This window comes from Neovison vison, chromosome 2 (assembly GCF_020171115.1).
Source record: "Neovison vison isolate M4711 chromosome 2, ASM_NN_V1, whole genome shotgun sequence".
Classification (NCBI taxonomy): Eukaryota; Metazoa; Chordata; class Mammalia; order Carnivora; family Mustelidae; genus Neogale; species Neogale vison.
The window spans coordinates 107,299,815-107,310,372 of record NC_058092.1 but is presented as its reverse complement, the minus strand read 5'-3'; the positions used below and the strand labels follow the sequence as shown (position 1 = coordinate 107,310,372).

Below are 10,558 nucleotides of genomic sequence, written 5' to 3'. Positions count from 1 at the left end.
CATAATGTTGCTTGATAATGGCTAGATAGAAAAAGTGTATATTCATTCATGTGAATTTGAAGAAAGGACCAGGCTAATCTGTGGGGGTAGACGTCAGAATAGTTTAAAATAGCAGGGATGGATAGCCATTAACTGGAAAGTGTATCAGAGAGCCATACGTGCCTGGCTGATAGAAAATTTCTGTCTTGATCGTGGTGATAATTGAGCATTTCAGTATTTAAATAGCTGTCCCTTAATTATTTGGGCATTTTGTTCTGTGAACACACATTGCTATTTTCCTTTTCTAGGATAAAAATTAGCTATCCAGCGTTAGAGAGTCCAACGTAGACCAGGACAGTTCTGGAGTGTATTGCAGACTCTCCAAAATCTGCTCTTTTTGTGTACGAAAGTTTCACTCATGTGTGAAATATTTCCACCAGAAAAGCCCCCGATATGACCAGACCATTTCCTTAGAGGAAGAGATACACAGGGCTTATTGAGAGCTTGCACATCACATCTTTAGACATTTTCTGTTAAATGGTGACGTGGAGCACGCCTGGGGTTCTCCTCTCTTCTACTGACCATGTTGCACTGTTGTCCCCCCAAAGCGTGGCCCCTTGCCTTGTAGGTAAGGGGAGCGGCTCGTGCGGTTTGAGACACAAAGAAAAACAGAAGCTTTGCCGTGACTCGGATTCGAACCGAGGTTGCTGCGGCCACAACGCAGAGTACTAACCACTATACGATCACGGCGCGCCACAGCCGGGGTGGCAAGCCGAGAGCTTGCTCTACTAATTTTGACAAATTCATTCCAATTACCGCGCTGCTTTGTTCTCGGTCAACTGCAGGTACTCGTACTGTTTCCCTCCCTCTTATGCATTTATCATCTCCACTGCATCCAGCCCGTGCATCTGTAGGGATCTCCTGGAAGTTTGCAGCGTTTATGCCTCTCCCATTTCTTTCTCTCTTCCTTACATTGCCTCTCTTGATCCCCGCATCCTTCCCTCCGGCTCCTACCCCGCCGACCGCAGCCGAGTGGGGCGACGGCAGGGCAGATAGTAGGCGGGTGAAGGCGAAGCAACTGGTAGAGCCATTACGCGAGGCCACCAGGCGTTCCGCTTCTCTTGGGCCCCTCTTGCCTCAGGCCCGGGGGTCACCGGCGTGGAATGCTGACTGCCCTTGGAAACGCCCAACGTACGTGTTTCAAACGCGACGAACACACACCTTTCGGGTTTTCGGAGACTTTGGAGGCTTAACGGCTGTCCTGCAAAGGTGGGTTAGCTCCCTCTAGCGTTGAGTGCGTGTGCTTGCTCTCTGTTGAGGAGGCGCGCTTTCACTGGTCTCTGTGGCGCAATCGGCTAGCGCGTTCGGCTGTTAACCGAAAGGTTGGTGGTTCGAGCCCACCCAGGGACGAGGTGGTATTTTTAGAAGGTGACAGTGTTTGCAGTTGTTTCTACCCTGTGCATCCTCTCACCTAAAGGGAGAGAAATGCCTCTATCACCCTCCGGTCCTTAAGTGTTTTGTGTACAAGAGAAGGACCTAAGCCAAAATCGTCACGGATCCTCAGATCCAGAAGAGCTCAGGAGGAAAACAGGTCGCCAGGAATCCTCATGAGTAGAGTCATCGTTGTTAACCTGAATTCCTTTTGACAATGAAGCTTCTTTGTTTGTGCTAGTATTAATTTAACCCTTTCCATTTACTTTTGAAATTAAGTTGGTTTTATGCTATTAGTATCATAAATAATACCTTGGTCCTATGCAGCTAACACTGTACACATCTTTACAGAAGAATGCTGGAAGAGCAATTACATGGTTTCTACATGATTCCATGTTTTTCCTTTTGTTAGTTTATTAGCTATAAATCTTTCTTTTGTTATTTCAGCAACTGCTTTAGGCTTTATAGCTGCATACATCAGTAATGTACCGCAGTTGGCCTTTAAGTCAACTCATATCGCTTAACATTTTTCCTTTACCTGTCTTTATGCTAGTTTTGTCATGCATTTTATGTTGCATGTTATAAACCTCACAGTCCATCGTCAATACCTTTGTTTAATCTGTTCCTTGTTTTCAGAGATTTAAAGATTTTATTTATTTATTTATTTGACAGACAGACATCACAAGTAGGCAGAGAGGCCTGCGAGGATGGTGGGAGCAGGGGGGTGGGAAGCAGGCTCCCTGCTGAGCAGAGAGCCCCATGCAGGATGCAGGCCTCCATTCCAGGACCCTGGGATCATGACCTGAGCCAAAGGCAGAGGCTTTAAACTACTGAGCCACCCAGGCACCCCCCAAGATTTAAATAACAAGGATAAAAAATTAATAAAATATTAATTAATAAGTAATTAATAAGTAATAAATAAATGATAGTTATTAATTAAATAATAAGGAAAAATGAAAATATTTCCCATGCCAATATCATTTCTGTTGTCCTTCATTCCTTTGGCTATATGCAGAGTCCCATCTGGTATCAGTGTCCTTCTTCCTGGATGACTCCTTTAACATTTTTTGCACTGTGGGTCTGCTGGTGATGAAGTCTTCCAGCATTTGTATGTAAATGTCATTATTCACTTTCATATTTGAAAGACTTTTTTTGGGGGAAGGAAGCATAGAATTCCATGTTGACTCCCTTCCAGTCATTTAAAGATATTTTCTATAAACAAGCACTCCAGGAAAAACCAGGCCTCCAGTAACAACTCCTTACTTCCTGGAGCAGACATTGCATGTATTTTATACTTCCTAAAATGACAATGATGACCACCTGTACCAACACCCCCAAAGGTATTCACACTTCCTATCAACCTGTTAACCTGTAGCCACTCTATAATTTATAAAAATATGCAGCAACATTATATTAAAAACAGTATTTTGTTATTTCTCTCTCTCTGTATATATATTTTAAAGATTTGTTTATTTATCTTAGACACAGGGAGAGAGAGCAGCAGGGAGGAACAAAGGGAGAGGAAATCTCAAGCAGACTCCCCACTGAGCAGTGAGCATGATGCAGGTCTCAGTCTCTGGACCTTGAGATCATGACCTGAGCCAAAATCAAGGGTCAGATGCTTAACCAATGGAACCACCCAGGCACCCCTGTTATTTCTCTTTTAATTAGAAATTGTCCAGGCAAAGATTACACATTAATTCAATTTAATATCATTTAAAGAGCTTAATAGATCTTAAAATCTCAAAGGGAGCTGACACATAGTAGAGAAATATATGTTGGAATTATGTATTAGATTATACCTAAAACATTTACTGAAGTTTGTGAGTGGAATAATTAATTATGATGATTTCTAGAATTTTAAAAACTTAATCTTCACTTAAAAGATATTATATGGTATATGTTAGGTATCCAGTATATTTAATTTAATGGAACACATAATTTTATTTTTATTTTTTAAATTATTTTATTTATTTACTTGACAGATCACAAGCAGGCAGAGAGGCAGGCAGAGAGAGAGGGGGAAGCAGGCTCCCCAGCAGGCAGAGAGCCTGATGCGGGACTCGATCCCAGGACCCTGAGATCAAGACCTGAGCTGAAGGCAGAGGCTTTAACCCACTGAGCCACCCAGGCACCCCGGAACACATAATTTTAAATTGTGTAAAGTTAGTTATTGGAATTACAGTTTGTCAATGACCAATAAAACCAGGATAGGTAATTTAAGATGTTCAGTGTCATTAGGATTCTGAGGAGAAAATTAAACCAAGACTTGTACAAACTAGAATACTATGCTGTCAATATTTTCTAAGTTGTCAGAAAATCGGGAAGACAGCATAGAGCAGTTTTTAGACCAAAATGATTACACCAGTCTGATGTATACAAGGAGTTCTCTTGAGAAACATGACATGAAAAAAAAAAATGACACGACATTAAACATTTTCTATGTCATAATATGTCAACTATTAAAATTAAAAAAAAAAGATGTACTTATTTATTTGAGAGAGAAAGCGCATGGAGCAGGGGAATGGGTAGAGGGAGAGAATCTCAAGCAGATTCCCTGCTGAGCAGTGGAGCCCAACATGGGCCCTATTTATGACCCTGAAATTATGACCCTGAGCTGAAATTAAAAGTCAATTGCTTAACTGACTGAGCTACCCCTCATTTATTAAAATTATTTGATTTGTTAAAAGTACTTGAGATTTATCCTTACTAACATCTTGAATTTTTTTCCCTTGTACCTAGTACTGAGACCACTAATTTACCCACGGCTAAACCGTTTTTTCCCCTTCTGAGTTACAGATTCAGCAGGAAAGCAAGTACAAAGTATAAAACCTCATTGGTAGCATCCTTGGGCTTCACTGGGGTCATGAAAATGAAAGCTCAGTCACTACTCCACTTGAGAGAGTTGAACACACACCAATCGTTATGTGTCTGGTTGGACTCAGACTGCAGCTAGGACCAGGTAAAGGGATAACAAGACATAACATCTCACCTCTCCCTGCTTGGGAGATGGCTCTGGACCCTCGGACCAGGCCTCACCAGACTTTAGGGATTCAGAGAAGGGGCTCTCTGCATCTGGAACTTGGGACACACCTACCTTTGGGGATTAAGAATAGGCTTCTTCATGCTGGCAAGCTGGGAAAAGAGTTTCTTTGACTTGGGTAGTGGCTGTCAAAGAGGGGAATGCTAGCCACTAGACTGTCAGTAGACCTTGCAAGATCTCTGCTTTGGCCTTTGCAGTAAAAGTTGGATTTACCAGAGGGACAGAACAAAAATGGGGTCAATTCCCAGCGGCCCAAGGCTCCCTGATTGACCCCAAGCTAACTGGTCAGTGCTCCATTCTAGTTTAGCTTTACCCCTGTGTGTGGCAGAGCCAAGGCCATGCTGTCTTGGTGAGCCTCGGTTTCCCGATGAGTAAGGTGCGGGTGAGGAGCAGAGAGTCCCTCTATTAGTGGCCTCCCAACTAGCTCAAGGGCTGTCCTGATGATGGCACCTGAAGGGCTCCTCGGCTCCCCCGTGGGCTCATCGGGTGGAGCCTGAAACGCCGACTCGACGAGTCCCAGGTGCAGTTCGTGTTCTTTGGTTCTGTGGAGGCAAATCCACCTGTTGCGCCAGCGGGCTGGGCTCGGGAAAGCCAAGTGTACGGCTCCGGGAGGACGTGGTCGGTTCTCCGAGCCCGGGTGCCTGTCCGCCTGTAGGGCGGATTGAGGCGCCAGAGGAGCAGGTTAGGGGGTTTCTGGAGGTAGAGGAAACGTGCGTTGGGCTTTGTCCCCGGTGCCCTTCTCGGCCTGCCTGACTGGTTGTGGCCCCCGCTCTCCAGCGAGGCCGGCAGCGGACGAACGAGGCCAGGTTGTCAAGTGCGGAGTAGGCTTTCGGGAAGCAAGGGAGCTGCAGCCTAGCTTCGTGTTTGTTTCTCTGAAAGGAAAATGAGGCTGCGCACGCTACCTGCCCCTTGGCTCCAAGCGTCCTCCTTTGTGTGTTGTCAACACGAGGACTAGGGGGCAAAAGGCTGTTGTTTCCGCCCGGTTTCGAACCGGGGACCTTTCGCGTGTGAGGCGAACGTGATAACCACTACACTACGGAAACGAAACACGCGGTGGGGTCTCATGCCGGAGCCTGAACAGCTTCCGTCCTGCCCCTACTGTTGTGCCCACCACCTTCTTTCCTAAGTGCAAAAAGCCCCCTGAAAGCCCTCGCGACCCTCCAGGTAAAGGGGCCGCAGCCCCGCTGCGGCGCCGGTTTGGGATCCCGCGTCTCCCCCCAGGAAGCGAAGAGCCGGGGGGCCGCCGTCAGTCTGGCTTCGGGATCCGCATCAAACGCAGGGCTTCCAGATCCAGAACGACGCGCCCCGGTGCCGAAGGCGCCCCGCCGACTCTCCAGCTCCCGGAGGCGGCGGGTCACGTGCGTCCCAGCCCCAGGCGCCCCCTCCACCCGGCCGGGGGTCACCCGCCCTCTGGGTCTGTCGGTGGCCCCTTTCGCTGCGGGGCGGTGGGTGCTCTCGGCTCGTGGCCGCTGCTCGGCGCCAGGAATCCTCCCAGGAACCGGAGGACGCGCTCTGCCCGGCCTCCTGCCTGCCCTGCGCGCTCTGCCCTCCCCGGCCCTTTCTCTCTGCGCTTCTCCGCGGTCCTCTGGGCAGCGGCGGTCCTTCCGATTCCTGCCGCTGTCACTTATTCTAGTTGACTAACTTATGCCCAACGTTTTAATCATGCTTGTACGTTGTTTTAGGCGATATCTTAGCAAAGGCTACGTGTTAGGACGTTTGCCTGTTCTAAAATATCCAACACCATACAGGCCAACTCACCATTCCTGGCCAGTACTGAACTCGTTTGAAGACCTGATAAGAGTATAAATCTATTCAGAACCCAGGGGGAGTCCATTCAAATTTCAGGATTGTTCGATTTCTCCCTAATCGGTCTTGAGATTCATTTTGAAGAGTTTTTTTTTTTTTTTTTAAATTTAAGTTTTAGTTAACATACAGTGCAATATTGGTTTCCGGAGTAGATTTCAGTGATTCATCACTTACATACAACACCCAGTGCTCATCACAAGTGCCCTCTTTAAGACCCATTACCCATCTAGGCCCCCCCATTGTTCTCTATCCTTAGAGTCTCTTATAGTTTGTTTCCTCTTCCTTCCCCCCTTCCCATATGTTCATCTGCTTTCTTTCTTAAATTCCAAAATATGAGTGAGATTATATGGTTTTTGTCTTTCTCTGACTGACTTACTTCATTTAGTATAGTACACATAGTTGCAAATATGAAGATTTCATTTGAAGGCTGGGTTATATTCCATTGCATTCCACATCATCTTTATCCACTCATCAATCCATAGACATTTGGGCACTCTCCACGGTTTGCCTATTGTTGATAATGCTGCTATAAACATTTGGGTTCATGCACCCATTGGAATCTGTATTTTTGTATCCTTTGGGTAAATACCTAATAGTGCAATTGCTGGATCCTAGGGTAGTTCTATTTGTAACCCTTTGGGGAACCTCCATACTGTTCTCCAGAGTGGCTGCACTGGTTTGCATTCCCACCAACAGTGCAGAAGATTCCCCTTTCTCCACATCCTCACTAACACCTGTTGTTTCTTGTGTTGTTAATTTTAGCCATTTTGACAGGTGTGAGGTGGTATCTCATCATGGTTTTGATTTGTACTTCCCTGATGATCAGTGATGCCAAGCATCTTTTCATGTGTCTGTTAGCCATCTGGATGTTTTCCTTGGAGAAAAAGTGTCTATTCATGTCTTCTGCCCATTTCTTAACTGAATTATTTGTTTTTGGGGTGTTGAGTTTGAGAAGTTCTTTATAGACTTTGGATACTAACCTTTTATCAGACGTGTCCTTTGCAAATATCTTCTTCCAATCTGTAGGCTGCCTTTTAGTTTTGTTGCCTGTTTCCTTCCATGTGCAGAAGCTTTTTATCTTGGTGAAGTCCCAATAGTTCATTTTTGCTTTGGTTTGCTTCTGGCGATGTGTCTACTAACAAGTTACTACTACTGAGGTCAAAAAGGTTTCTGCCTGTGTTCTCCTCTAGGATTTTGATGGTTTCCTGTCCTTTAGGTCTTTCATCTATTTTGAATTAATTTTTGTGTATGTTGTAAGAAAGTGGTCCAGTTTCATTTTTCTGCATATTGCTGTCCAGTTTTCCCAACAGCATTTGTTGAAGAACTATTTCGTTTTACCTTTAACAATACCTGAAACTTCCTTTAATTTGCTTTTTGTAGTTTCCCTGTTCAACAGGTCGCAGAGTGCAATTTTTAACTTAGGAGAGACAAAGAGGTGAAGGCGTTTTCACAGAAAGCGGTGTCTGGAGGGCTTTTCACGTTTACCTCAGAGTGAAGTGCTAACAGGCGAAAATGCTGAGAAATGCGCTCTCTCTCTTTCTCTCTCGTTTTCCTTTAGAAGTAAGCTTAAAACGTTTGGGGGAAGAAATGTGCCACTTTCTCCAGTAGTTGCTCCTCTTAGTGCAGTGTTTGCCGAGTTTTCTCCACACTCGGAGTTCAAGCGCTCCCACCCTGAGGAAGTGCAGGCAGCACACTCACTGGACACTGCCCTCAGTGCTGTCTTCTTCTCTTTGGCTCAGAATGCAGCTGAGGATGTGACTGGACTGCCTCATCTTCACCAGCGACCGGAGTTCCAAAAGATCATTCCATCCCGAAATTTCATTAGTTTTTCCTCCCTTTCCTTCCCTCCAAGTTCTATTTTTCTCCTCCCCCGCCCAGGCAGTGGAGAGGATTCACCGTCTTACTGTCGCATCGGAGGACCCTTTGCGGTCTCTCGTGGACAGGAGAAAGGAAGGGCACTCAGCCCTCGAGGACCACAAACTAACACACTAGCGTCATTGACGCTGGGTTCCCGCAAACCCAACTGAGCGCTTCTTGGAGCTTCTCTGTAGGCGGAAAGGGAAGACGCGTGGGATTCCAGACCCAACGAGAGGGGCCGCGCTGCCCCTGCCCTGCTCCTCGGTGTCGACCCCGAAGAGAGGCTCGTTGGACGCACAGAGCCCTGGAAGAGGCTCCAAGGCGGCCCGGCCCGGAGTCTTCGCCGCCGGTATCGGGAGAGTCGTTCGCTACAGGCGGGCCGCTGGGAGAATGTGTGGCTCCGGGACCGCGGCGGACGAGACAAGAAACGCGACTCGGACGCAGCGGCTGTGTGGCGCGGGAGAAAGGCCGGCGTCGAAGAAGACTGTTCGGGCCGAGCGTGGAGAGCAGCGGGGAAGCGCAGGGCGGCGGGTTGTAGTGGGGCGGGACCCGGGGTCCGGTTCCCGGCCGCGGAAGCTTCCTGAAAGCGGTCTCGGACCGCGCCGCCTGGGTTGCTGCGTCCTCCGTAGTCCACCGGCTGATGTTGGGGACCCCGGGGTGTCGCGCCGGGCGCCTCGTGCTCCCGCGTCCTCTTTGCAACTTGGTGTTGGCGCGCGGCCGCCTCGCGAAGGCGCGTCCCTAGGGTGGGTATGAGTGGCCGCCAGGCCGGGATTGGTGCCCGGACTTGAGGACCAGAAGGGGCTCGGGGCGCGACCGTTGTCTCACACAGCGTGAGGTCTTTCTTATAGGGCTCTTTTTATTAAAAGACCAGGGAGCGAATGGCCTTAGAGGTCAATTCCTGAGAGGAGCGTGCGTCACCCAGAGGAATAGGCAGACAGGAATCAGTCACAATTTAATGCAGAAGGTACTTGTATTTCCTAAAAACAACGCACTGGCAGCTCCCTGGTGGTCTAGTGGCTAGGATTCGGCGCTTTCACCGCCGCGGCCCGGGTTCGATTCCCGGTCAGGGAATGCTATTTTGCAGTGACCCTAGATGCATAAATCTTTCATAAAGGTGAGAGCCTCTGCCTCCGCGCTGAGTCCTTTAAATGCCGAGGAGGTCAGGACCCGGGGTCTGTGCCAACTCCCACGGTGGGAGAAGAGAGCTGGGATGATCCTGGACAGAAACTCGTCTTAATCCACTTACTTCAGAAACCTATGGTGTCACTTTGGGAATTTCCATTTAAAGAGAACTTGGAACTTCCATTCATTCCTTCAAACAAAACCAACCAACCAAACAAACAAAACCCAGCGACACACGAACTGTGAAATATAAAAAAATGTTGCAAGAATAGTAATAACCTATATCCCTCACCTCAGTGCACCAGTTAGCATTTTTCTACATTTACTTTCTCTCTTTCCATATATTCAGTCTAGACACCCTTTGAAAATACCTTGCAGACATCTCAAGATAATTGGTTAGGCCACTGTTTCTCCTTTTCTGGACAATGTCCCTCAAAACCAGCCTCTGCAGGACCTCTCCTCCAAGGCTAAGGGGAGGGCTTGTCCTCTGGAGGAGGCCTCTCTCGTCCCTTCAGGAACCAAACACTTGTTGCCCTCAGACTGTAGAGAAGCTTCAGGCAGACCTAGTGTTACTGCCTCTCCTGGAAGGTGCAGGCCAGGTGTGCCCTGTGGCTGTAGGAACACGGTTAGGGTGTCATGCTCTGCAACCACTTCCCTTCCGGACTCCTTCTGGTGGCTTTGGTGGGCAGGGGGTCTAGGGTCAGCCTGAGCTCTGGAACCCCCCACCCCAGGACAGACCCTTCAGGGAGGTGCAGCTCCCCCTTAGGTCCTGCCCTTCTGGCTCTCTGTGCTCTGCAGTGATCTGAAAGGGTCCTGGCCGAACAAATGGGGAAGAATCCTTTCCTCTGGGGGGAGGGTGAGGGGAGCAGGTGGAAAATTCTTCAAACAGAAGGGGAGAGTTTTCAAGAGCTTTTCAGAGTTGTCTGTGTTGGTGCTGTCAGGTAGGTGGTGGCCCTGTGATGATGGTGCTTAGTCTTGTCCTGGCCTTGAGCTGGTCCTGACTTCAGTCTGTAGTCTGAGTCCAAGCAGACACAGGCAACTTAATTTGCGGCTTGTATTCAATTGTGCTTTGTCCCCAAGTGGCGTAGTGACTGAATTTCTGTTTCCAGGATCTTAGAGGAGTTGAAGGATGCCTTTGATATTTTTTCCTTAGATTTCTGTAGACATCCCTGAGAAAATGGATACATGCAGGTCTTTCACAAAAGCAGTTGCTGCCTGCTTTCCCTCTAGGATACTTTCCTGTAAGAAGATCCAACCAAGGGAACAAAATTCATTTGACTTAAGGCTGCTTCTGTCTGTTACAGTTTCTTTAATCCCGAG

General features: G+C 47.8%; 4 non-coding genes across 4 annotated transcripts; 2 read left to right on the top strand and 2 right to left on the bottom strand.

Moving 5' to 3' along the window:
- Nucleotides 1-657: 657 nt before the first annotated feature.
- Nucleotides 658-729, bottom strand: TRNAH-GUG. Its single transcript has one exon. It is a non-coding gene; the product is annotated as a tRNA-His (tRNA).
- Nucleotides 730-1,315: 586 nt separating this feature from the next.
- Nucleotides 1,316-1,389, top strand: TRNAN-GUU. The gene has a single exon. It is a non-coding gene; the product is annotated as a tRNA-Asn (tRNA).
- A 4,034-nt stretch (nucleotides 1,390-5,423) lies between these two features.
- Nucleotides 5,424-5,496, bottom strand: TRNAV-CAC. The gene has a single exon. It is a non-coding gene; the product is annotated as a tRNA-Val (tRNA).
- A 3,619-nt stretch (nucleotides 5,497-9,115) lies between these two features.
- Nucleotides 9,116-9,187, top strand: TRNAE-UUC. The gene has a single exon. It is a non-coding gene; the product is annotated as a tRNA-Glu (tRNA).
- Nucleotides 9,188-10,558: the final 1,371 nt, after the last annotated feature.